Source organism: Herpailurus yagouaroundi, unplaced genomic scaffold, assembly GCF_014898765.1.
Source record: "Herpailurus yagouaroundi ecotype Mexico unplaced genomic scaffold, PumYag 166, whole genome shotgun sequence".
In the NCBI taxonomy this organism is placed as follows: Eukaryota; Metazoa; Chordata; class Mammalia; order Carnivora; family Felidae; genus Herpailurus; species Herpailurus yagouaroundi.
In genome coordinates, this window is record NW_024412407.1 from 36,077,891 (window position 1) to 36,105,539 (window position 27,649).

General features: G+C 44.7%; 1 protein-coding gene and 1 long non-coding RNA gene across 3 annotated transcripts in view; both read right to left on the minus strand.

The window, feature by feature from the left end:
- Nucleotides 1-27,649, minus strand: part of ETV6 (ETS variant transcription factor 6) — a 260,671-nt gene that overhangs the window by 112,413 nt on the left and 120,609 nt on the right. The gene's annotated exons all lie outside the window — the stretch shown is intronic.
- Nucleotides 320-23,308, minus strand: LOC121038929 (uncharacterized). Its single transcript, XR_005794574.1, has 2 exons — nucleotides 22,405-23,308; nucleotides 320-1,092 (listed from the first exon to the last, which is right to left on the minus strand). It is a non-coding gene; the product is annotated as an uncharacterized LOC121038929 (long non-coding RNA).

Sequence of the window (27,649 nt, forward strand, 5' to 3'; positions counted from 1 at the left end):
GAGAATCTCAAGATAAATATTTTACAAACGATAAGGGGATATTCCTTAAAATCAAGCATTAAAATTTGGATAATGTAAAACATTAGTGGACATGAATCTGGTCACTCTGTGATTTGGCATGTTTTTTTTTTTGTCACCCACCCCTCCTCCCCAGCCCCTAACTGTGATGTCTATGAATTATTATATAGTTATATAATCTATAATTCTATTATTCTATAAATTATTCTTCTAACACCAACTGTTTCAGTTAAACAAAGGGTTGCTACTAATTCTCAAATAAAGTAACCATTTAGAGCCTTCTGAGTCACTTACATGGAAATAAAATGCAACGCTTTTTTTATTTCCTCTCTTTCCTCTCTCCCTTCGCCACAAGTAAGGGTTGTTTGGTTTTACAGTAGATGAATGAAAACTGAACCCTACTAGCAGATGAGACCTGAGTCGGAACAAGGATTAACTTAAATGTAATCCATCTGAAGACTGCATGAGTCCCCTTTAGGAGTGCGGATCTCGTCTAAAGTACATGCTTAGCTGACTCTGGCCAATGCTTCACAGACGTCTGCCACTGAGAGAGCAGGAAGAAATGCACATCCATCCACCTGACCCTCTTTTGTTAATTCTCCTATCCAGGTAAAATCTGATCTAAAGAAAAGAGCAAAACAGCGTAAAGAAAGAGGTGACTTTACTGCCTAAATGTTCTGTACAGAACGACGGCCAGGTATAATGACTTGGTTTCCAGCTCTGGGTATGCTTGTGTGTATGCCTATTTCTTTATCTGCTGTGTATATCTACGTTGCCTTTAGTCTCAGCTCCCAGAGCTGGCTCCTTTGCAGTCTTCTTCAACCATCATCCACATAATTTCCACCAGTGATGTGACAACACCCTCCTCGGAGTGGTTCTCGAAATGTCTCGCTTATCTCTTCCCCAGAAAATTGGAGCCGTGTTTTGCTAGGTACTTGGAACCCAGCCCTGAAGACTCTGATGAAAGAGGTCTGAGGTAGGAAGTGTAATCTTTTTTAAAAGATCATCAAGTGAATCTGCAGTGCAGCTGGGCTTGGGAACCATTGGATGTAACTCTTGGAATATTCAGAAGTACTATCAAGACAAGAGTAGCAGTTAACATTTACATAGTGCTGTGTGCCAGTCATGATTCTAAGAGCTTTACGTATATTAACTAGTCTATGAGTACTTCATATGTTGACTTCTTTATTAATGAAAGGGTGTTGCTGTAAAAACAAAACAAAAATCTAACTGGGTTAATCCAGTTCTTCCACTGATTTCCTATAACAGGGACATAAAACTTTATCCCTCAAGAGGGCAGAGGAATACAAAAATACAACCACCTGCCCTATATGTAGTGCCTCACAAGACTTCCATGCAGGCGATACTTTGTGACACAAGTTGTACTAGTCTAAGGGTAAAAAAGTATCAATCGTAATAATAATTTCAATTAACAAAAAAGCTTCCTCCTGAGAAGCTCCATATACATACGAAGTTCAAGTTCGAAGTTCGATATATACGAAACACACACATACTTAAGACAATCTCTCCCTGTGGCAGAGAGACTGTCAAAATTCATCAGTCTTTGATGAAGTTAATTTTAGCTCTGCTCTCTTTCCCCAAACTTCTTAAAATAACAGCGAAACGATTTGTAAGAAAGCACAAGGACTAAAACACCAGGAGAGGGGATAAGAGCGAGGGGAAGAGGGAGGGGGAGGAAAAGAGGAGGAGAAGAAGAGAAGGACAAATCAGAAGCTTGAAAGCAGATGAACCAATGGTAATTTACTTAGCAGACGCAGGGAAGTAGAATGCTAACCTCATAGGAAGAAAAGCTGCGAAATAACCAGATTTACAGGGCAGGGACCCTCAAAGGCTGGGCACTCGATGGCACTGGTTACACCTGAAAATCTGGACAGCTGAGCCACCGCTCCTTTCCTATCACGGCAGAAGATTAGAAGTTTATGCACCAGAGACAATAAAGTACAGTGAATTCAGAAAGAACTGAAACCAAAATGGCCAGGTGGAATTAACTTAAAACTTATATATGGAGGAGTAAAAGGATGTGTATGTGGCAACCAGTGAGATTCCCCCACCCCCACCCCAGCCCATTTCCTCTCGCTGCTCTCCCAGGAGGTTGGCAGCTAGACTTAAGCCCTCCAGGATGGCTACCTGTCCGTCTCTGCAGAATGTAGCCAAAGACAAAAGACGTCGAGATATTCACAACAAAGGTATGTATGTCAAGGGAATACCCAGACCTGTCACCCTCGTGGATAAGCCCACCCATGCATGTAGAACTTCCAGTCAGTACTCCAACAACTCTCAGATATGAGTGGACAAGCAGAGATCACCAGATGTTTGGGTATAAAAGAGGAAAGGCAGGGGCGCCTGGGTGGCGCAGTCGGTTAAGCGTCCGACTTCAGCCAGGTCACGATCTCGCCGTCCGTGAGTTCCAGCCCCACGTCAGGCTCTGGGCTGATGGCTCAGAGCCTGGAGCCTGTTTCTGATTCTGTGTCTCCCTCTCTCTCTGCCCCTCCGCCGTTCATGCTCTGTCTCTCTCTGTCCCAAAAATAAATAAACGTTGAAAAAAAAAATATTTAAAAAAAAAAAAAAGAGGAAAGGCAGAGAGTGAAACAAAAAATACCACCCAGCCAAAAACAAACAAAAAAAAACTTAAAACGGCCAGAAGAAGGCATCATGGAGAAAAGACAGACCACGTAGGAAAAACTAATCATCATCATCATCATCATCATTATCCTTCCATAAAGTAAGAGAAGATGTTGCGACTCTGAGAGAAGGACAAGAGGTTATAATGAGGAACGTGTCCAGAATAACAACAAAAATCCCCCCGTGCACATTAAAGGTATGACCTCAGGAATAAAAACTCAATAGAAGGAGTGGGAAATAAACGTTAAGGAATCTCCCAGAGAGGAGTTCAAACTACAAGCAGGTGGAAAATACTAAGAGAAGATAAGAAAATCATAGGACCAACGTCCTAATAATGGGAGTTCCAGGGAAAGAACTGAGAAAACAGGGGAGGAAATCTCCCAGAACCGAAGGAAATAAGTGTCAGGTCTGCAATGGCCTGAATGGACTAACACAGACCCACGCCAAGGCACACGGCAGTGAACTTAGAATGCGGAGGATAAAAATACTCCCGGAGGACAAATAAGCAAACAAAACAAGTTACACACCAAGGATTAAGAGTCAGGAAGGCACGGTCTTTGCAACAGCAGCACTGAAAGACAATACAATGGACCAGTGCCTTCAAAATTCTGGGGGAAACTTATTTCCTGCCTAGAACTGCATCCTTAGGCAACTTATTAAGTCCAACTATCAAACAGGGGGAGAGAGGAAAGATATTTTCTGACGTGCAAGTTTTCAACAATTTTACTTCCCCTCTAGCCCCGCCCCACCCCCTCCCCATCCCTAGGAAGCTATTGAAAACTGTCCTCCATGAAAGCTAGAAAATAAACTAAAAACAAGAAAAGGCATGGGATTCAGGAAATGGAATCAAACTCAAAGAGGAGGTGAAGTGAAGAAAGGCCCAGATGGCAGCGGAGCACCACGCGAAAGCCAAGACCAGAGAAGGGGGAAGGTTCTCAGACTCTTGCTCCAGGATTTGTTAACACCCACTGCATCTGAGAAAGGTGAATTAGCAATGGGTACATAAAAATTAAGTTATCAGTACATTAAAAATGGAAGTACATGGTAAAAACACCATAGTTATTAACTCCAGGGAAAACCAGAAGTTACAGTAAAGAAAAGCAATCTTAATAGAGTACGTGAGTCAGATATGATCGCATTTATATAATGACAGCAGGGAAACACTAAATATTGACCTGTCTGAAATTATGACTACCTGGATGCTTCTATGGTAGGGCTAGGGGTAGGGGACAAAAGAGATAAAGTGTCATCTTCTACAGTGGGATAAGAAAGGATAATGTCTAGAACTGAAAAAGAAGTAAGTAGCAATGTCAGTGTGTAATCTAATTTTTTATTTTATTTTATTTGAGAGAGAGAGAGAGAGAAAGCAGGGGAGAGGGACTCAGCATGGAGCCCGACGTGGGGCTCGGTTGTTGGATCGTGACCTGAGCTTCAGTCAAGGGTTAGATGTTCAACGGACTGAGCCACCCAGGCACCCTGAGTGTGTGATTTAAGAAATGGAGGTAAATGACTAAAGAATCAGTTGAAAGATATAAAAGTGGTTGCCTCTGGTGGGCAGGAAATCAAGAGTAGGGATGTAGAGTAGGGGGAGGGGGGCACAAAAGATTTCGTAATGTACCTTATAAAATTTTTAGCTTCTTTAAACTCTACACGTACGATATAACCATAAAAAACACAAAGACGAGAAATGATGGCTCAGAGAAGGGACCGAGGACCACGTGCAGTAGAGGCTAAATTTCCATTCCACACAATTGCACAATTCCTCAAGTGATCATGATGTTGCTATACTTCATGGTCTGCTTTTTATAAATTTTTTAAGGTAGAATTGCTGCGTTTGGTTACACACTGGTGTGGTGGGGGGGGGGGAGAAAAGTCCCCATTTGTGGGCAAAATATCATAGTTATTAGTCACATTAAAGTCTTAATTAGTAGTAGTTCAATACTTAAAAGTATATTTTAAAATTTTTGAGAATAATCCTGTGTAGTATTAACATAGCCCCATGCTAAACACATGCCATTGGGGTCCCTAATCCTGTGGAAATGATGTCAAATGAACTGCCTGGGGACCAAGAGACAATTTATTTTTGGTCAGCCTTAATCTTTTAATGAGGGATTCTTGCTGCGTTGAAGGGGAAAGCACGCTGAATGAGGGCTGCACTCCTTGTCAATGTTTTCTTACTGCGGTTTTCTTCAGCAATTAATGTTCCACGCCAGGGTGCTGGGGGTAAAGGAAATCTGCTCAAGAATGAAAACTGCAATTTCTCCCTGGGTCCTTTAAAGGGAAAGCCTTTTCTGTCTCCTTTTCTTCCTTCTTCTCTTTTTGTTTTTGGTTGGATTTGATTCTGGAGGGACACAACTGCCAATCATCTATACAAGAACCTTGGCATTTACTCAAAGAAGCAATTTTACAGACCCGTAGTAAAACAAATCACTGTGAACCCTGAGGCTGTTTTCAGCAAGGGAAAGCACACTGGCCTAATCCTGGTTCAGCTACCAACTTGCTGTGTGATCCTGAACAAGTGGCCTAACCTCTCTGATCTCACTTTGTGGGTCTACCAAATAAAGAACGAGTCCCAGACACTTCACCGCCCAGAAATCTCTCACAACAGACCACAGCTTCTAACAGAAGTACAATGGAAACCACACGATGTGATTTGAGATGTGTAGGCCCCACAGTAAAAAGAAGTAAAAGGAAAGAATTTACATTACTTTTGATTACTTTTTTAATTTGATATATCTAAAATATTATCACTTAAATATGTAACCAATCTAAAAACGTAAGATACTTCACATTTTTCTTTAAAAAAAATTTTTTTTAACGTTTATTTATTTTTGAGACAGAGAGAGACAGAGCATGAACAGGGGAGGGTCAGAGAGAGAGGGAGACACAAAATCGGAAACAGGCTCCAGGCTCTGAGCGGTCAGCACAGAGCCCGACGTGGGGCTCGAACTCACGGACCGCGAGATCATGAACTGAGCCGAAGTCGGACGCTTAACCGACTGAGCCACCCAGGCGCCCCAACTTCACATTTTTCTACTAAGTTTTTGAAGTCTGGCACGCATTTAGCACTGACAGCATACTTCGGGATTGGCTCTGTTTCAAGTGCTCAGTACGTGGCCAGTGGCTAATCGTACTGGACAAAACAGCTACAGGCATTTGGTTTTCGAAAGCTTTTGCTTCCCCACGAGCAGTTACTAGGAACAACTGATTTATCCACATATTGATAATTCCTGCCCAAAGCAGAGGAACCTCATGCTTCCCTAGCTTGATTAACCTTACAGTATTATCCTCAAATATAGAATTACCATAGGGCATCTGGAATACTAGAGTTGGCTCACAGACCCGCCCCCATCTCTTTTTTCAGACACATAGGTGTCTGGGGGCCATAATTGGACTAGATAATACCTTAGGGTCTCTTCCAGCTCTATCATTTGGTAATCTCCGTGTTTGATCACTGGCAACAGTATCAATTATACAGGCACTTACCAGTGATGTAAAGATTCAGGGTTTCAAAAAGGGAGTGGGTCATGTGCCCAGGAGAGTACTAGAGGGAGCTGGCATCTGCTCTCTTGATGTAAGCCAGTTCCCTCTAAGGTCACAGTGTTCCCGAGAGCTCTCATTAACCCTGAAGGCTGCAAAAAGAGACAACAGGCATGGACATGTGTGAAAGATTGCTGCAGTTTCACGGTGGAAGAGTCTTTAGAAGTCACCCGGTTCAGAACTCTCATGCTTCTCTCTTCTCCAAGAGACTTGCCCATGATCACCTGTCTGCTGAGGGACAGATCTCTTGTCCTGCCTCGTGATGCCGAGCGCTCTTTCACTCACAACTTAAAATTCCACACACTGAAAACAAAACAAACCACAATAAAGTCTCTCTTCTAGGAACGAACTGAGGGTGCTCAAAAGGCATCGTATTTGCACATTCAAAATGATCAGGAATCCTGTTATGGACCCACAATGAGGGTGTGGGTGTGAAATCTACAAATTCTTGGCTTTTATTTTGGAATCATGTCAATTACATACGCTCTTTGCAGTTTTGTCATACTTGGAAGTTCAGATAGCTGTCTATAGATATAGGTCTTTAATTAGGAACAAGTGGGAAAACAAATTAAGTTGTACTTAATTGATACTGATTTTGTAGGAGAGAAAATATTTCAAAACACAGGATGCAGGCATAAAAAAAAAATAATAATAATAAAATGGAGACTTGCTATGAAAGGACCACAAGAGCATCATCCTGTAGTCCCCAAAGGAAGTAAAATACTCCATGATGGTCTATGCAGGAGGCCTGGAAGAATCCCGCTGGAATCCCGCTGGAAATGTGGGCATCTTTTTAAAAACAAGAGCCCTAGCCCATTCTCTGAATCCCTAGAACAGCTTCCATCTTGTGCCTCCCAATCCTCCCCTCCCTGGATATGTGGTCACTTTTTGTCGCCAATGCCTGAATTATGCAATCAAACCTGCTAAAACGAGTGCCAAAATTAGATGCCAAGCACATACGGCATGCTATTGGCAGAATCCTTCATCTGGTTCTCAAGTTCCCAGCTAACTCCACTGTCCAGAATTACTCAGAGTTTAAGCTAGAGGATTCTGAAGAGCGTGAGCGACGTGACTAAACAGACGCAAAGACGGACACAAACCAAAGGCAAGGATGCTTGCTGCATGAGGAGCCACGAAATTGACTCCATGGCTTAGTGAGTGACTTCTACTCTGCAGAGGAAGACCGGTGAAGCCCGATGTACCTCATCTTTACAAAAAGGGAGAGGCGGTAAGGAAATGGAATATTATCACTGCCACTGTTCTTACTAATTGTAATGGTGGAGGTGGAATTGGTGATAAGGGAGACAGGAGCACTTCATTCCTTAATTGAGTCAACCAATATTTATGGAGCACCTCCTCAGGGAAGGCATGGCTCTAGGGAGCAGGCACACAGCAATGGACAAAACAGAGTGAAATCTCTGTTCTTAAAAACCTTGCATTCTTGGGGCGCCTGGGTGGCGCAGTCGGTTGGGCGTCCGACTTCAGCCAGGTCACGATCTCGCGGTGCGTGAGTTCGAGCCCCGCGTCGGGCTCTGGGCTGATGGCTCAGAGCCTGGAGCCTGTTTCCGATTCTGTGTCTCCCTCTCTCTCTGCCCCTCCTCCGTTCGTGCTCTGTTTCTCTCTGTCCCCCAAAAATAAATAAACGTTAAAAAAAAAACCTTGCATTCTTGTCAGGATAGACAAATAAATAAACAAGTAGAACGTCAAATGGTGGTTAAGTTTTATGGAGAAAAAAAATGTCATGGAAAGGGTGTGCTGGTGAGGGCATGAGGGCTGCTATGAAGGACTCACATTAAGCAGACATCTGAAGGAGGGGAGGGTGTGGGCCATGGGAATATCTAGAAGAAGAGGATCCCAGACACAGAGAACAGGAAGTGCAAAGGCCCTGAGGTAGGAATATGCGTGGCCTAACCTTCCATCATGGCTCGCCAGACTTACTATTTAACAGGCTCCTAATAGGCCTCTCCGCTTTTAGGCTCCTCCCTCCCTCCTTATACTCTCCCTCCTCTTATCTCTCCAGCAGCCAGAGTGATTCTTCAAAAATCAAAGTCGGACTATGTCAGTCCTCTGCTTAAAATTTTCACTGGCAAATTAAAAGCCAAACTTCTTACAATGGCCTGAAGGGTCTTCCCAAATTCTGTTCCCACCCCTCCTTCCAAACCCGAGTGTCCCTCACCTGCCAGACATCATTTCAGACACACTTGCTTCATCGCTGTGCCTTTTTAATACACCCAACATATTTCCTCCTCAAGGCCTTCACGGCTCTCCGTGCTTGGAATACATTTAACCCAGAGAGCGGCACGGCTTTCTTCCTCACTTCTCTATTTTGTTAGCTGCTGCCTCTCAATGATACGGAACGTACGTACCTGGCATACAGCAGGTGCTCTGTACTTTCAGAAAGAATGAATCTGGCCATCTCCTTTCTTCCCAGCTATACCACAGTGCTGACCAGCACAGGGGAAAATCACACAGACGGACCGACCTGTATCCCAACACAGATGCCCCGTCTCCTGCTGGGAGGCAATGCCAGGTCCCCCAATTTGCCAAGCAACCAATCTCTGGCTTACTCGGCCACTCTCCTGTTGCCTTTTAACTGCTACCTCTTCCATGTGTGGCTTCTCTGTAGGGTGCGGGGTGGGGGGCGGGAATGAATTCCATGGGGGAATTCTCATTACCTTCCAGCCTGCCCTCATCCAGCTGTATTTTTCTACATGCCTTTCTTCTTGTTTCAGTGGAATGAACCCATCCTCCTATTGAACACGAAGGAACGCCTCCATTTTTATTTTGTATCTCGTTTTCTCCCATTTCTGCAAGACCTAGTCCCCTCAGTCACCCCTTACTTCTCCTCTGTTTTCAGCTCTCAACTCTCACCAGCAATTCTTCATGGACGAACACCTGCCACTGAACAAACGAAACCCTCCCTTTACCCACGGCTGCCCCTCCCCCACTCCTCTCTGATCTGTTCTAATCCACGGTCAGCCAAAGGGACACCTACCATCACTTTTTTCCATGCTTCAATGTACAGCAGTCAGGTCGGCGCTAGCCTCTCCCCACCTCAAAAACTGTTCTGACCGAGTCACTGATGACTTCCTTAGTCCTCATCTTCTCTGACCTCTCACAGTACTTGGTTGTTCAGGATCACTCTCTCCTTCCCGAAATCTGCTTTCTTTGGTCTGTCTAGGATTTCCCTCCTCTTTCTCCCTGTGCTTCTGCACAGGCTCCTCCTTCTCATCTTGACACCCTACATAATGGGCCCTTTACAAAGAGCCATCTTTTCTGCTTCTTGCTCTCAACCTTCTCATCTGATCTGTCGCTAAACCTTGCCCAATGAATCTACTTAATGTCAGTTGCGTATTTCCAGTTCACTCCATCCCCACTGCCGCTGCCTTAGTTTAGACTTGTATTTTTTCTCACCTGGATCAGTGCAACAGCTTTTTACCTCACCCCGTCCTCTGTGTTGCTACCTATGAAAGCTTTTAAACGTAAATCTGATCGCGTCTCTTTCCTATTTAAATTCCCTTGAGCCACCCTACAACCTTCAGGGTGAAATCTGAACTCATTAGGATGGCATACCCTGAGCCCCTCAAAAGCTAGCACCCACTTCCTCCTTCAGCCAGTCACAGACTTGCAGTTATTGGTTCATATATGTGTATACTTCCCAGATTTTTCTTACACACAGAAATCACTGAATTGCATTTCTTGGGTCAACACCCAGAGGCTAACTTATATATAATTGTATACACATACAAACCAAGGTGGCATAGTCTTTTGGCCTTACAGTTGCAAGTTACTTTTTGAGAACTTTCTGAAAAGATATTTAGAGAGAAATAGCACATAAGCGAGAAAAGCGATCCTTCTGAACTCGTTACCACGGACATCATGTAATGGGTTGATTCCAGGCATTTCCCAGTGATCCCCCGATCCCTCTGTCTTCCTATTACATTAGTGAACGTTCCACAGAGTCCACTTTAAAATGAAAAATAAAATACAAAACCCATTGTCATAAGTGTTCACCGGAAGAAAACATCCAAATATACACATATACATACTGTTATGGTAAAAGAAGAAAAGACGCTCTCTCTCACCCAGTAGATTTCAGATACATTTTAGCTGTGTGGCCAGGTTTAAAAACTCCTCCCTGGCAAACCTACAACTCTCCTTTTTCTCTTTGAAAAGCACGGAGAGTATATAAATTAACCATCTGTTTACTGCCACAGATCCAAGAAGACCTTTTCCAAAAGCCTAACTGACTGTAAGGTTTTAGGTTCATCACGAGCAGACAAGCAAAGTGAAAGAGGGTAGTTAGTAAAGGTTTGCTAGGAGAGCCAAGGAGTGCATCTTTGACTTCAGCAAATAATCCGACAGTTTGCATTTTCTTACGGGTTAAAGTGAAATGTAGTACCATTGTGCACATTTGCAAAAATGATGATGTGTCACTTCTGCCATATCTAATGCACGGCACACAAAAAGAGATTTATACGTCATAAAACACTACATAACCACAACACACTTATAAATTACAAAGATCAGTCTGTACCTACCTGGAAGACACTCTCGAGTAGTATGCCACAGGGCTTCTTCACTGATCCTGTCCCATTCAATCCTGTCCTTCCAAATAATTAACACAAAGGCCTATAGGGACTTCTCATCTAAGCTGTTTGACATACAGTAGAAGAGATTCTCAAGAGGGAAGAACATAAGATCCAAATTGCCTCAGCCAGCTTAAATGAAATTTAATAGGATTAAATGTAAAGGCACACATTTAGCTTAAAAAAAATCCACTGAAGCATAAGGGAGGAGAATTCTGACTTTGGCTACAGTCCGAGTAAAAATGGTCAACCTGAGTACGACATCGATACTAAAATGCTATCACCTTATGCCACACTGATGAAGTGCCTACTGATTTAGTCAACAATTCGTTTACACCTAATGGATGTCCTACTCCCGTTCCCCTTAGCCCAGTTGGTGTGCAAATCACATTTTCTAAATTTTTTTTTAGTGTTTTTTATTTTTGAGACAGAGAGACAGAGCATGAGTGGGGAGGAGCGGGGAAAGAGAGAGAGAGAGAGAGAGAGGGAGAGAGAGAGAGACAGAATCTGAAGCAGGCTCCAGTCTCTGAGCTGTCAGCACAGAGCCTGAAGCGGGGCTCGAACTCACAAACCATGACATCAAGACCTGAGCTGAAGTTGGATGCTTAACCAACTGAGCCACCGAGGAGCCCCAACCACATTTTCACACAAATATTAATAAAACTGGAAGAACAGGGACAGAAAGGCACTCAGGAGGAAGACCAGAATGGTAAATTATCCAGGAGGATTCGTCTCAGGTGAGCAGAGGCCCAACATGGAAACAAGACTGAAGGGACAAGATAATCATCTTTAAATGTATGACTAATAGGGGCGCCTGGGTGGCGCAGTCGGTTAAGCGGCCGACTTCAGCCAGGTCACGATCTCGCGGTCCGTGAGTTCGAGCCCCGCGTCGGGCTCTGGGCTGATGGCTCGGAGCCTGGAGCCTGTTTCCGATTCTGTGTCTTCCTCTCTCTCTGCCCCTCCCCCGTTCATGCTCTGTCTCTCTCTGTCCCAAAAATAAATAAACATTGAAAAAAAAAATTAAAAAAAAAAATAAATGTATGACTAATAACAAAAACGACAGTCAGCATTGATTAAGGAACTATACTACTGGCCAGGCATATTGTAACATATTCTCCATTATATTCTTAATCCCTGCCAAGGAGCTGTTATTTCTCATCTTACCAATGAGGAAAAGCAGTTCAAAAAAGATGATACAGTGATTCTAAAATTCGACGAGCTGGTAATGGCAAAGGTGGGAGTCAAATCCATACCTGACTCCAAAGTTTAGTTTGTCTCTAGAATTAATGCAGAAGGAACATGTCCCGTTTGGTCCCACATGACAAAACTAGAACCAAAGGGCAAAGTGACAATGAAGTGAATTTCAGAGAAGTCTTATCCTATCCAGACACATCCAAAAATGGGATGGAAAAGGGAGCAGTGACATGCTCTTCACTGACCATATCCAAGCAGAAGATCAACGTCCTGCTGTATCTGGGATACCACTGAGACATTCATGACTTGGGTGACAAGTCAAAAAATATCATCTCTGAGGGCCTTTACAGCTCTTAGACTCATCGATATGTATCAGATATTATTAAAAGCAATTTTTTAAAAAGGAAATAAAATACTTCCCAAGAACTGGACGCTGCCCATGTTAGAAAACTCCAAGTTTTCTTGGAGTAGGGCTTAGCTACCGTTTCACTGCACAGGCAGGCTTCTAAGCATGCTAACAGAATTTAGAAACAACAACAACAAAAAATTCATTGCACACAACTCGCTAAAGCCTCATACGTGAACGAGGAACAAAGATGACAAGGAAAACAAGCCACTGTCATTCTGTGTGTTGACCTGGGCAACGCAAACATGGAACCACTTAACTTTGCCACGAATAAAGGACACGAAAACAAGGTGAAACACGGTGCTGTGCAATAGCTTACAATCTGATGCTAGACTTCCAGATTTTTTTCTGCTCAGTATCCCCATACCCCTTCTGCTGGGGGAATCCCAGGATTGGCAGGCTTTCTCACCTGTTCTCTGGATCAGAAGCCGGGCCCATCAGATGCACCTGTCCCAGTTTTTGAATCTTAAGGGAGTGACCACTTCCCCAGGGATGTTGGCATCATGGCAGGGGCATCAGCTTCATAAGTTGTGTGCCCACTGGCAGCCACACAGCGGAGGCATTCAGGGAGCACTGTCCCTGTGGTAGGACCTCGGCTGAGCTCTGGCCCCTGAGAAAGCCTTGGGGTCTGCTTTTATTTGTTTTCTGATGTTTATTTGAGAGAGAGAGAGAGAGAGAGAGAGAGAGAGAATATGCGTGCGTGAGCAGGGGAGGGGCAGAGACAGAAGGAGAGAGAGATTCCCAAGCCCACTCCATGCTATCAGCACAGAGCCCGACACAGGGCTCCATCCCAGGAACCGTGAGATCATGACCTGAGCCAAAATCAAGAGTTGGACACTTCTGCTTAACTCACGCTTCACACCTGAGCCACCCAGGCGCCCCTGCTTTTTTTTCTTAATTGAGCCCATGAATTACCTAATATCTTTCCAATGAGACCTTTTTCTAAGTTATACATAACTTACATATGTATGTATACATATATATACATAACTAAGTTATATATAACATATACATAACATATATATAACATATACATTATGTTATAAATAACATAACTTGTTACTTGCACGTAAGAACTGACACACTTCTAACAGTGTTCCATCACAGAATGAGTCTGCTAAATATCTGCTCTTGTCCTGATGTAGTAAAAAGGATACTGACCCTAAAAACTACTTCCAACATAAACCCACGATTTTTCTAAAATGCTGGCACCCAAGCCATTGAGATAATCTCAACTTAAAAAAAGTCAGCTACATCTATTAGAGAAGATAACAATTGTGCTTCTATTAATCAGCGATGTGATAAATTATGACTCAGACTGGTTCATTCATTCGGCACATATTGAAAGCCTCCTCTGTGCTAGGAAGAGAAAAAAAAGAATGAGTCCTAATTAACCCTATTGTTTTTTGGCATCCGTGTAACAGAAAGCAGGGAAGGCTAAAGGTAGAACATTTGTAATGCTATAGTCACAGAAGAAAAAAATTACGTGCACAACCTTTTTAAAAGTCATGTCATTTATTTGATGTTGCATAATACTTTACTTCAGACAGACTTGACCCACTCATTTAATTACACAGCACACTAGACAAACACAGAAGGGAGTCACTGGTCACTTCTCAGCGATTTTCTTTACACCTTTTACCTCCACAAAGGATTCTCATAATGTACGCAATTGTAACAGCAGCAATTGCTCTACCAACCAATTTTTGAGTAAAAGCCTGGCTGTCCGGAAAAACCTCAGAAATGAACGATTCTGAAGATCCAAGATTTCAGGGTATCGTACTGAGCACCAGAGGTTATTTCAGTGATTATTTTAACAACTCAGGGGAAATTTTTCTACATTACATTATATATTTTCCTTCTGGCAGAAAAGAAAAAAAAAAATAGTAGGCAGCGAAATGGTTGCATCACTTGAACTATGCCATTTCTAGCCTAGAAATGTTTCTGCCTTGATTCCCTAGGTAGAAAAGTAAGTGGGTCTTAGCGTGGAGGTTATTTTTAGCACCTGACTTCTTTTTTGAGAAATTCGTTCTTTTCTTGATGTGAATGATTACCAAGACAGGCTTTCAACTACAGTTTTAGATCAAAAATGAGCACATCACAGGAAAAAGTTAGAGGGATTTCAAGTTTTTAAGAAGGGAGCTCAGCAAATTTGGTAGCAAGTTCTGAGGGAGGGAGGGCTTGCGTGCTAAGTTCCTGCCAAATATATTTGGTGCAGTGATTCTCCAAGAGCCGTAAAAAGGACAAGCTATAAAATAGCAAATCAGTTCTCAAATGATGGGAGGTTGAGTTTTAAAGGAGGTCTTATTCTAGAAAGCACACACACATAAACACAGGTGGCGGTGTGCATGCATACGGAAGCTACTAGGTCCAAGTTTCGTGTTTGCTCGAAAACCTAACCTGTGAGAATACACGGCAAAGTACCGAATCTAGTTCTGAATTCTTCAGGGTCCAGACGTAGGAAGAACAACAGCCATACCAACATCTGCTTCCAAAATGAACCTGATTTTGGTTGTTTGGGAGAAAAAAAACCCCCGCCAGCCCAAGTCTGACAGTGTGACAACGTTCGAGAAGCTACAATAAGGGGATAGTCTCAGGGCTGGAGGACTTGAAAAGTCAGTTACACAAAAGAATGACATGTCTGAATCCCCGAGACCTTTTACCTGAGATCACCCACACCCAGGGCTCTGACCTCAGAGAAAGAACTCGGCTTTCATAACCACACAGCTGAAGCCCAGGATCCACAACTGGGCTAGTTGAATGGCGTCTGAAAGAAGAGTGGTGTTTAGAAAGGAAAAATAAGAACTCTCTGACCCGTCAGGGAAGTTCCCTTTCTACTCTTCCAACCGGGCAAACGATTTCAGGCAGAGTTCAGAGGGAGTTGCATCCACCAGAAGAAGGCAGCCGATGGACACACAGGTTTCACTCGGTGCCTCAGCCTGGTCCTGGTCAGTTTGGCACACATCCACATCCCGAGTCTGCTGCTGTGCTGGGGCCCAGAAAACTGACTCTGCCTTAGAGCTTATGAGGAGTACTAACGAGACTTCATCGTCTACGGAGGGGAAAAAAAAAAAAAGTTTCTTCTGGGGAAACCCCTCCTCGAGTGACTTATAGCAGATAAGGTCACATTAAAACCAGCTGTATGCTGGGGCGCCTGGGTGGCTCAGTCGGTTAAGCGTCCGACTCTTGATCTCAGCTCAGGTCATGCTCTCACGGTTGGTGGGATCGAGCCCCGCTTCAGGGCGGTGCTTGGGATTTTCTGTCTCCTTCTGTCTCTGCCCCTCCCCTACTCACAGTGTCTCCGTCTCTAAATAAATAAATAAGCTTAAAAAAAAAACAAAAACAACAGGTGTATGCCAGGCCTGGCTGTGTAAACAATCACCGGGGACGGCCCAGGAAGACAGCATCGTTTACTAAGTACCTGCCGTGTGCCACATGCTCTAATAGGCACTTCATAAGCAACAACTCATGCAACACAACAGTGTACTATAGGTACTGCGAGCCTCCTTTCGGGCATGAGAAAAATGAGACTTTGTGACGTTCAGGCACATAGGGCATTTTTGACAATCAGCACAGCCTGCCCTGAGAACAGAACAGAAGTTTCAGTCTAGTTAGATGAGATTCACCCACTCATCGATACTTCAGAGCCCTCTATGGTCAGCTCGACCCTGTGCTGCATTCTGGGGGAACGCAGTAGTGATCTAGATGGCACGGTCCCAGCCCTCTACAGCGTGTGGTTTAGGCTTAAGGCCAAGGTGGGAACCCATGTTGTAAGAAGGGAAGTAGAGAGCCTGTTGGAAGTACACTGGGGGCGCTGGTGAGTCCTCAGGCATAAGTGACTTCGGCAGAGGTCTAAAGGATGAGTTGGAGTTATATTGAATTTATCTTGCTGAATTAGGGGGGTGGGGGCAGTACGGGGGGAAGGGCTCAGCCTAGAGAAGAGTGTTGCAGCCAGAAGGAAGAGAGAGAAGGTGATCTGTACAGGAAACTGAAAAAGGCCCAGTACGGCTGGAAAGCAGAGAGCAAGGAGGTGAGTATACAAAATAAAGCTGCAGAGGTGAGTGGGACCCAGGGTGTGCGGGACCCTGCAGGCTGCTGCATTTGTCCTAGGTGCAGTGGGAAGGTCCTGAGGGGTTTTAAGGGTAGGGGGAAGGGGACAATGGAAAGCACTTTAATTAAATAACATTCTTTAATGCTAATTCTTTGCTTGCAGTTTAACACAATGAATCTAGGTGCAAAGTGGCCAGCTGGGGACGGATGTGATCATGATTTCGTTAAGACAAAAATAATCCTAGACAATGCTAGAAAAAAATTACAGTAGAGAAAGAGGAAAAAAAAAAAACCCTCTACCCGTAGTCCTTTCACCTAGAGATAACCACAAGAACTATTTTCCTGCATTTCCTTCTGGTCTATTTTAATGGATTTTTTAAAATGGGATTATTTTGAGGACACAGATGTGTATCCTTCCTTTGCAATTATATGAGATGAACATTTCAAAAACATGATTTTTAACTGCCGCATAATATTCTGGTGTAATGACCTTCCCTAATTCATTGAACTGATGTCTTGTTGGCCGTACGTCCATGTGTAAGAACCACTGTCGGCATCTGAGACTGTTTCCTAGTGATGGATTTTTAGAGAAGAGGTTACTGAGCTGAGGAGTTAAACTGTTTTAAGGATCTTAATCCACATGTGCCAAAGGGTATGCTCAGCAGATTGCGTTTTTGTTCTCGGGTGGGTTGCTGTTGGTGGTGGTTTTTTTTTTTAACATTTATTTATTTTTGAGAGAGTGAGACAGAGCATGAGTGGGGGAGGGGCAAAGAGGGGGTTATACAGAATCCAAAGAAGGCTCCAGACTCTGAGCTGTCAGCACAGAGCCCGACGCAGGGCTCGAACTCACAAACCGCAAGATCGTGACCTGAGCCAAAGTCGGACGCTCAACTGCCTGAGCCACCCAGGTGCCCCTGTTGGTGTTTTCTCATGTCACTTACACATACATGCCTCTTGCGTGAGCTGCTGTTGCAAATCTGTTATGCCTACCTGTGCCAAGCACGAATCCATGGGCCCGGCTCCCCCCCACCAACTAGTCTGAATTGAGAATTAGCATTAAAAAAAAAAATCTGCCAGCTAAAAAACCAAACTCTTGTATGTTATCATTTCAAGTACATACTTCCAGTATTTGTTCTTTGGTGAGTTAATTTCAATGCTCAGTCTAAAGGAGAAGTCAGGTCCCCACCCTGGGACTCTGTAGTGCTGCTATGACATAAGGGCTTTGTCCTGACCTGTTTGTCTTCACCTCACTGGAGATTTACCTCAGTACCTGAAATCAATTTCCATCGCCCCATAGCTTCCTGCACGTGGTCCTGAGCTCCTTCTCCCACGGGACTATGAGCTCCTAGGCTGAGCCTTGACGGTTCCATCACTGGTAGACTGGCTTCCAAACCCAGGGCTGGTAATAACCATCATCTCTGGGCATCACCATCAAGCATGGTTAGTGGGCATGGGGCCTGATGCTGTGGCAGATGAAGAAAGTGCATTAAACAGCTCCCTAGAACTCCAGAAACATTAGTAGAAGATAGATCATGCTGGCTTGGACACACCTGAAGAACCACAGGAAATAAAAACAGATCAGCACAAGGAAGCAATCAGTAACACGCTGATGTGCACACAGAAAACATAATGCTTGGTGCAGGGAACTCTGGGTGCCCCACTAACTGTTCACAAACCATTGCTTGGGTGCTCCGCCTGCCTGGCTTATCAGGCTCCTCTGTCCTTTTCAGTGGCTCCCACAATAGGGATATTTATAAATGTGGAAAGACTCAACTCAGGGAGTGACCTGAGCACAGACTCAGAAGTAGGGCAGTGACAGTGTCTTCTGTACATATTTTGATGGGGTGGGTAGAGACCCCTCTGGAGTGTAAATTCTACAAATTAACAGGACAACATGTCTGCTCCTGTTCACTGAAGTTTCCACATCGTCTAGCATGCGCCTGGCACATGATGGCTGCTCAGTTCATATTTGCTGCAAAAGCGAACACAAACTCACATAAAAATATTTTAGTAAGTCATAAAGAGGAGTATCCGTATTTTATTCGACGTGTAACTCCAGCACTCATCACAGGGCCTGCCACAAAATAAGTCTGGCAATTGCTTGTTGTGACTGGCTACATTTTCTTCCACAATGAACTTTCCAGGATTAGAACCTGGAGTCTCCCAGTGAAGGAGACTGCCCCCCACTATCAGCCTCCCTGCCTTGGCCAGGACTTTTGTAGCCACCATCCACAGTTCAGAGTCCCAAGTTTACGGTCCCGGGAATCAGCTTTACCCTTGTGGACCCCCACGTTTTCCTGTACTCTCAATCATTAACAGCCACATTCTCAAATCATAGATTTGACTGGAGAAAACAAATTGCCCTCTGCTACAAGATGTCATGCAAGGTTGAGACTGTGCCTGGATAGGAATTAAAGATACAGCATGCAGCGAAGGCATCTAGCCATGCCCAAATCTGCAGACGTCATGTTTTTATACACACAGTTCCTGATGAGACACTCCGTTGTGACCCATTCAGAGGAAGAGGGATGGATAATTCCCTAGCCTGCCCCCATGGAGCCACAGTCCTCTCCCGCATCATTCAGAATTCCTGGGGCCTGGCTAAAACAGCACTCTCCCTCATTCAGAGGCTAGCTAACAAGTTACCAGTTGTTCATTTTCTCCCAAGTTCCTTCAAGAGGCAGGGCAGTGGTTATGATGCGCTCCTCCTTGCGGAACCACAGTTGGAATCTACGTGCATTTTGCCAGATTAATTATTAGGCTAGAAAAGGTGGTTAGTAGAAACAGGTCAACCTGTACTATATTTCAGACAGAATATGAGCTATATATGGGTTTTTATGAGGTAAGGGGACAGCTGAACACCATTTGTTTACATTTAACTCTTTATACAATTTTTTTTTTAACATTTATTTATTCTTGGAAGTGAGAGAGAGAGGGGCGCCTGGGTGGCTCAGTCGGTTAAGCGTCCGACTTCGGCTCAGGTCATGATCTCACGGTCCGTGAATTCGAGCCCCGCGTCGGGCTCTGTGCTGACCGCTCAGAGCCTGGAGCCCATTTCAGATTCTGTGTCTCCCTCTCTCTCTGCCCCTTCCCTGTTCATACTCTGTCTCTCTCTGTCTCAAAAATAAAAAAATAAAACATTAAAAAAAAAAAAAGAAAAAGTGAGAGAGAGAGAGAGAGAGAGGGCAGAAAGAGAGAGAGAGAGGGAAACAGAGTCTGAAGCAGGCTCCAGGCTCTGAGCTGTCAGCACAGAGTGCAACGCAGGGCTCAAACTCGTGAACCACGAGATCATGACCTGAGCCGAAGTTGGACGCTTAACCGACTGAGCCACCCAGGCGCCCCTGTTTACATTTAATTCTTTACCACGAGGAGGAAAAATGTGCTCCAGGGATAAATGTGATTTGGGGACACACATTCTAAGGTACAGAATGACCCTGCCATTTCACATGCCTGCAGGGCGTGGAGCAAGCAGATGGACAGGGCACTGCAGTGATACGAAGGAGAGTCCACAAGCTGGCCCAAGCCTAGTGCCTGACTCTTGGAGGTCTGTCTGCACAAGGCCCATGCCCCGTTTGTAAACTCTCTTAGGTGGTTAAGACGCGGGTTGTTGATGGAGTTCCCCAGGCAGTGGGGCCACAATGCAGGACAAGATGAAAGCCGGGCATTCTGCTGCCAGGAGGAACATCTCTCAACCTGGACACGAAACTGCCCTGAAGCTTCCCACCCTCCTTCCTCATTTAACTCCCTCTTCCATTAAAAGCAAAAGCAAAACAAACAAAACACCTCTCCTTTCTGAGATCTCTGAGATCGGCCAACTTCTCCATCGGCCTTGCGGCTGGGGTCCTGCCCCAACAGTCCCTTGCCCTCAGTTGTCTGGGCTCCAGGTCTGCCCTCCTTCCCATGACACACCGTGTGTCCCCGTTCTCCCCAAGCTATCTCGTTTCTCTGCGGCTGCACCAGCAGCCTTGGTCACCCAAGGGCACGGCAGCACGCAGCCCATGTTCCCTCTCCCCGACTTTCGGGTCAAAGGCATCCGGCTGCACCCCCAGCAACAGTAGTGTCTGCAACGGAAGCCACGGGGTGGGTTCCCTTCCCATTCCTGGGATTCGGATCGGTGTTTTGTTTCTTTTTTTTTTTCCCCCAGTTTATTCATTTGTTTGTGTTTTGAAGGGAATGAAGTATGCTCTCCTTATAAATATGCTCTGTTTTCTTCAAATGCCCTCCTTCTTCTCCTAAAACCTTATTTCTGAAAGTGCTACAAGCCAGAGCATGAGAAAAGTTGCTTTGAAAACCAGCTCAGTGGGACTGAGCCTTGTCTAGTGTCCTTTCAAAGCATTCAGGGACATCAATTATCTCTTCGTTACAAGCCGAATGAAAATTTAAACTAGCAGATAACAACAAAACAATGTCTATTTACATTTGAACTCAGACAATGCTAATGTTCTAGAACCAGAACTGCAGTCAGGAAACCAAGCTCTAAAATTCTAGCTCACCGTCCTGTCCATGTTGATATAACTTCAAGAACATTTCCATTTTCAACTGAAACAGTCCCAACACTGTTGATTCTCAGGCAAAAAATCTTTATTAAAAAACTTAAAAAAAAAAAAAAGATATATACTGCTCTTTTAACTTTTGCTGAGCTAAACAAAAATTCTTTTTATGTCAACAAAGTAAATTAAGACCTAGAAATGACAAGGGCACCTGGGTGGCTCAGTAGGTTAAGCATCCAACTTCAGCTCAGGTCATAATCCCATCATCCGTGGGTTCGAGCCCCACATCGGGCTCTGTGATGACAGCTCAGAGCCTGGAGCCTGCTTCGGATTCTGCGTCTCCCTCTCTCTCTCTGCCCCTCCCCTGCTGTGCTGTCTCTCTCTCTCTCTCTCTCTCAAAAAATGAATAAACATGTAAAAATTTTTTTTAAAAAAAGACCTAGAAATGACAAAGGAAATAAGATCAAGACTTTTCATACTTAAATCATGATCAGAAACCTTAAAACCAGTCTTAGAAGTGGCATTATGATATGGGCAATGTAAAGATCTTCCAACATTATGATCCTAAAATAAAAATCTTTAGACTTTCATTGGTTAGAGATAGACCACAGAGAATTGCAAGAGAAGCTTAGCACTACCATTATTACTTGTCCTTTTTTATTTACGTTTATTTATTTTGAGAGAGACTGTCTGTGCACGCGTGCGAGTATGAGTGGGGGAGGGCAGAGAGAGAGGGAGAGGGAGAGAATCCCAAGCAGGCTCTGTTGCTGTCAGTTCAGAGCCCGACTTGGGGCTCGATCCACAAGATCATGACCTGAGCCAAGATCAAGAATCAAATGCTTAACCGATTGAGCCACCCAGGCACCTTGGTTGTCCTTTATCATCTTGCAAAGTATAGTAAAGAAATGTTCTAACCAGGTGGTAGAAAGAAGCTGCTGGTTTGCTTTAGTCAATATCAAGTTCATAGTTGCCTTTTATACGAAATACGCAATCAGTTACTTCCTTGATGCACAGTGGGTTTAACTCCCCCACAACCCTAGGAATAAATTCCTTAGAAAAGAAACTTCCCTTTTGGGGGAAAGACTAGTCCCCTTTAAATGCATACAACAGAAACCATTACCCAAACCACCCATCACCAATCAGTCCGAGGTCTCAGCCACAAAGAATCTCACTTCAGAGTGTACCTAAGCCCCGCCACGGGCACAGATGTGACCATGGAAAGCTGTCTTCTCTACTCTGACACCTTTGATCGTTGAGTCATAAGATTCCCCAGGGAAGAGGCTCATGAAATTACCAAATTACATAATTGTTCCCCTGAATTCACAAATGTTCTCTTGTGGTTTAAGATAAACGAGTGCTGATTCTCCAAATTAATAACCAACACTCCAGAAAATGAACTCTTCTGCTGGCTATCCAGCCTCCAGATTTTGGTCGTTAAGTTCAGAGATTAATCTTTAACAGACAGGACTCCTACCTTCTACTTTTTAGGTGTCTGAACGTTTGCATCCACACGATCACAACAGGATCATACCTTTGATGGGGATGGGGATGGCAGATTGTCCTCTATTTAACTGGCTACTATTTTTACCGCCAATGAATCACACACCAGGGGCTTTCCATAAAACTGGATGATTGACTATCGTAACTGGTGAGAATCTAAGAATGTGGAAAGTAAGGACCTTCAAGACATCTTGTACAAAAGCTGGGTCTGAAGGCCAGGTTTCCCGACTCCAAGTCTCACTCTTGTTCCACTCCAATACAGTTCTTTGCTACCAACGCCTATTTAAACCTGGTATGAGTTCAGTTGAAATTCAAGAGCACATTGCACATCCTCTGAAGAGTCTTGGTTGACAGAGGAACCCAGGGGGTTAAACAGGACGTGTCATTGGTTGTATGAACAGAAACTTCATGACCAGAACTTTACAAGAAAGGGGAGCGTACATCCATATTCCTTCATTTCTGCTCCCCTATTTGTTGTTAAGAATCCACTTTCTCATGGGAACCTAAAGCCTGGAGCGTAAAGCTGTCACTGGCACCATGTTGATCTGTTACCATGGAGATCACTCTGGTAACATAAAACCCTGCTACCAGTCCAGACACACAAGTATCTCATTCTGACTCCCAGAGGGATTGCTCTGCACCCTACTCCCACCAGTTTAAAGTTCGTCTCTGCTAGGATTGACCTCTAAAGTGTTTGGAGATTGACTTTGAAATGTCATTAAAAATCTAAACACTCATTGACAAGGAAGGAGGTAAGGAAGCGGTATCTCAAGATTTTAGAGCCACGAAGTTCACATGTAGCGACTGCTCCCTATGTTACAGTTAGGGACTCTGTTACTACCTTATTTGACAAAGAACCAAAAGTAAAATGTGGAAGGGGACACCTTTGGGACCACTACTACTTGCTACTTATTCATCACCTGCAATACACCGTTTACACAGTATCCAGCTCATTACTCAAATTGTGAAGTGTGAAAGCATTAGTTGGGGTCGATCCCTACAAAGCCTTGCCACATTTTCAGAAACTAGAGTTCCTATAGGTGGCGGGTCAAATCAGTCTCTAACGGCAGAGACAAACAGACTTGATGTCGCTCATCAGTTAAAGCACGTCAGTGTCACTCTGGGTCTCGTGCAAATCTGCTGGACCATCCAGGGGGTGCAGAGAAGTCGAAAAGGCTGTCTTTCTCCAGGGTGAAAGAGAGCTACATTTCTTTGTGAAACGGCAGTGTCGGTCTAGAGGAAGGTCTATTTTAGTTTCCCCTAAATCTTAAGATTATTAGGAGGGCAGGTGGAGGGTGGAGGGGTCTTGGTCTATCATTAGGTTGACAGTGGTGAGGCATGGCTTTCCCCACTAGGGATTCCTGGGCGTCATGCAAGGAAGGCCAGCACTAGGATGTTTGTATTCAGAAGCCTCAGGCTTCAGGCTGGGCCAGGATCACACGGAGACCTAGAGTTGTCCTGTAAGCGGGCAGAGGCTACCCCAGCATCCAACAAGGAGGATGCGAACAAAGGAGGCGGAGCTTCCCTTCTCTGCACGCCCAGAGCATAAGCTGGGCCACTGCCTCCATCACCTGTAGTCTCCACGGTACAGTGCACAGGAAGCCGCTGTCAACCCCCAACATCCAAGGCCTGGGGGCAGGGGGGAGGGCCTTAGGGATCTCACGGCTCAGTGGGTTTTGCTCTTTTCCCCACATCTGCTTCCTTACGTGTAGTAGACCGTCCTCACCTGGGTCTGAGGAGCAGCGAGTATCAGGAAGGGGACAGAACTCAAGCCTACTCGTGGCCACTTCTCTTCTCAAAACTTTGAGCGGAAAGGATGTTGGATTTCATCTACCTGTCAGTCACCTGGCCCCTTCGGCATCTCTTCAGTTCCTGCAGCTCCTCTGCTAATAGGATCTTCCTCCTCACATACTCCTGCCTCGCAAAGCTGCCTGTGAGCGCCAGGGAAGAGGAACGGCCAGGGCGTCGCAGGCCGGCGGTGCCGCGAGCGCCCGCGTCTTCCTCCAATCCTCCCCTCGCCGCTTCTCACTTCCAAACAAAGCGAGCGATGAGGCCACCTCTTCCACGTCTCCCCCACTTCCTCACCAGAGGAGAGCAAGGGCATGTGACAGTGTAGAGGTGGTCACAGCATTTCAACTTTCGGGTCTCCCGCTTCAAGCCCAAATGGGGAATATACTGAGTAACGAAGAAAAAGAATTTGTTTCGGAAGACCCCACCGGCTGCCGGAGGCCAATGAAAGACTGAAATCAGAGATTACCTTTCTCTTCGCAGGAGTGATGACCCCATTTCTCCCCTCACTATGAACTCAAAACAACACCCACCTAGTGTTTTCGCTACATACGCCAGAGAATAACTCCGTACTTTGAGTCTAATTAGGTGCAATCAAAATCCTCCCCCCCCCTTTTTTTTTTTGCCCTCAGATTTTCTCCTGGATGATACCTGTGTTTTAAACAGAAGTGGATTTAAAACATATTTTAGACTTCATTGAAAAATAATTTTCTAAATTTTTTTTTTAATGTTTATTTATTTTGGGGACAGAGAGAGACAGAGCATGAATGGGGGAGGGGCAGAGAGAGAGGGACACACAGAATCCGAAGCAGGCTCCAGGCTCTGAGCCATCAGCCCAGAGCCCGACGCGGGGCCCGAACTCACGGACCGCGAGATCGTGACCTGAGCTGAAGTCGGACGCTTAACCGACTGAGCCACCCAGGCGCCCTGAAAAATAATTTTCAATGGAAAAAAAAATCCATCTTCTTTGGGGGGAGAAAAATGAAGTGAAGAGGAGAAGTTCCTGAGCTGTTTACACGACAGTCCAAGAAATGAAAAGTAATAAAGCTCTGGACTTAAACAAGAGGACATACCCTGGAAGTTTACTTGCACAGAGGAAAGTTAAGAAAACCGAACAGAAATCAAGAAAAACAACAACGACGACACATACTTTCTGTGGAGATGTAAAACATATCCTTGTGAGTGTTTTAGATATTTATCTCTTGCAATTACTGTTCTACTGGGCACAGTGGACTCTCAGTAAACACTGGTTTTGTTGAATGACTATCCAAATTTCTGCTTTCTAAGACCGAGCCCCTACCTTGTGCCTCTTTGTTTCCCTAGCACTGAGCACGGTGGTTCTTCAATCAATGCCTGTCGAGTAGAACAAGATTTGAATCCTCTTCACCACGAGCCCGGGGAAGCCACAAACAGCGCTTGCAAGGAATTTCACAAGGAGAAGGATCCAGTCTGGCACCAGGCACTTTCCTTACCTGTCTGAAAAACGGAGAGCAGATTTCTGTCCTGATGCATAAGGTGTGGCCAGAGCTGGCCAGAACGGGCTCTCTTCCAGACAGAGGTGAGAGGCAGGGTTATGTTTGCTCAGTTTATTACCCAGGTGTGTTATTTTCCACAGGCTTCTCTGCCGTTACAAGAGTCGGCCACGACAAGACTATGAGGTTAGTGCTGTTTCCTTTCAGGGGCCTGAGACAGGTGTGACTTACTTCTAAGCACTGAGGTCAATTTAAAACAACTGACTACACAGAGGAGACGCAATGAAGGGGTAAGGAACGGAGGTGCTGGAACAGACAGAGCTGCGTTCGTATTCTGCCTCAACCACCAACCAGTTCTGTGGCCATGAGCAAATTACTTAACATTTCAAAGCCCTAGTTTCTGTATCTGTAAAGATAACATCGCCTACCTCTCAGACTTGTTGGGAGAAAAAAAATTAATGAGACAATTTATTAGAACACCGGAACACACACCCAATAAATGACAGCTCTTTTTACGCAACGCTTGGCTTGTCACCATTTTGCAACTGTGATTTTATACGTGGCATCTAATTTTTCCAGTGCCTCAGTTTTCTCAAATCGAAACGGGTGCTGGGAAAACACGCTTTGAGGCAAAGTCAGTAAGAGACCTTTACTCATACAAACTGAAATGAGAAGGAGAATAATGTGGCGGGCCTAAAAATGACATACCCGCTCATGCTAAAACCTGATGTCAGGACCAGTCAACACGGTGGCCTCTATCCTAGAAGCCTATTTGGGCAAGGGATGTCCATCATGGGGATGGCTTCGATGAACAGCCATTTGGAAACACGCTGGGGATCCCCTGGCGCAGTTGAGAGAAGGTAAACCAAAATCCTGAGACAAGTTATCTTAGGGAAAGCGCCATATTCAACCCACGAGCCTACTTATTTTTGAGTCAGCATTCACTCAGAAACACCCCAAACCGAATTGTTATAGCTGACCTATCTAGCAAGCACTCATTTTTTCCTGTGTATATCAGATCTACTAATAAAAAATTACGATGCAAGTTTCTTCATCAGACAGGCTGTTATACAGTGAATAGTTCTTCCTTGCGCTTTAGAATAAATCCTATAAGCAACGGCAAAAGGCAGAGACCTCTTAAAATCGATTACACAACGTCAGAATTGGACAGAACTTATTAAAGGCATAGAGTCTATTTCCCCCAATTTTAAAAACAAACAACGGAGACTCATCAAGGTTACATAGTTCGCCCCGAGCCACAGAGCTACTGAGTGACAGCCAGGGTTGAACCTTGGCCTCCTGACCCCAAGTCCAAGATTCTTCCTGCGGCTGCTTTAAACTTCGTACTTTGTCTGTTTCTCCCCACAGAGCCCAAGCATGCTGCACTCACAGAAAAATCTCTAATAAATACTTGCCAAATTGACCTACAAATTCTCCAAGTTTGCTCTTTCAACCCAATCCTGCATTTCAATCCCAAAAGGTCCCAACCATGGCTAAGTAGCAGGTGCCATTTGGAAAAGTCTTTGGAGGAGTTTACAAAGTGTTTTTGAAATCCCATTCTCATTTCCTCACAACAGTGTAGAAAAGGTTCTGCTGTACCCATTTCAGAGATAAGGAAACTGAGGCCAGAAGTGTAATGACTCGTCCAAGGTCTATACTGCTGGTCGCACACGGCTGGAGCTGGCATTTGAACTCAGACATCTGCTTCCAAAACCTGCACCGCTTCCCTTCATTGGCCTAAGACTAATGAATTCTGACCCGCAAACGATGCTGCCATCATTCTTCCTCCTGGTCTTTTCCACTGAAAAAAAGAGAGGTACTCCATAAGGCGTCTTCGCGTCAACTTAAAACACGTGGGCTGACCGAACCGTAGAAGATTGTTATGTTCAGGTACGAACATCCTCTGCCCCACCCGGACCCTTATTCCCTTCCACAAAGCAAAGACCTCAGACCCCAGCT